This window comes from Rhipicephalus microplus, chromosome X (genome assembly GCF_043290135.1).
Source record: "Rhipicephalus microplus isolate Deutch F79 chromosome X, USDA_Rmic, whole genome shotgun sequence".
NCBI lineage: Eukaryota > Metazoa > Arthropoda > Arachnida > Ixodida > Ixodidae > Rhipicephalus > Rhipicephalus microplus.
This window is the reverse complement of record NC_134710.1, coordinates 295,391,614-295,392,119: the sequence shown is the minus strand read 5'-3', so window position 1 is coordinate 295,392,119 and position 506 is coordinate 295,391,614. Positions and strand designations below refer to the sequence as shown.

The 506-nt window shown below is 40.3% G+C and overlaps 1 non-coding gene across 1 annotated transcript; it reads left to right on the top strand.

Moving 5' to 3' along the window:
* Positions 1–218: 218 nt before the first annotated feature.
* TRNAT-UGU (transfer RNA threonine (anticodon UGU)) lies at positions 219–290 on the top strand. The gene has a single exon. It is a non-coding gene; the product is annotated as a tRNA-Thr (tRNA).
* Positions 291–506: the final 216 nt, after the last annotated feature.

Sequence of the window (506 nt, the reverse complement as noted above, 5' to 3'; positions counted from 1 at the left end):
TTAACGAGGGTCTCGTACTAGCAGACTTGGTGCCTCTAGGTTGTATACGGTGGACTATTGGTCAGCTGCCAATTAGTAATAAGCTCCCGTGCTACGTGACGCCAAACAGGCTCATAAGGAGTGTACCACACTCGTCGCCATGGCTACTAGTGGCGCTGACTGACACTCCCACGTTTAAATTGACATAGATACCCAATAAAGTCGCTGGGGGGATGGCTGTCGTGGTAGCTCAGTGGTAGAGCATCGAACGTGTTATTCGAAGGTCGCAGGTTCGGATCCTGTCCACGGCAAGTTATCTTTTCACCCACCTTTCTTTCTTCTCATTTACACTACAATTGGCCTAAAAACTTCCCCTATACCTTTCTTTACATATTTGTCTGTTAGAACTCATTAATATTGTGTAAAACATGAAAAACGAGCCCTTAAGTATACACTTGTTTCCCATACATACATATATATACATATATATATATATATATATATATATATATATATATATATATATA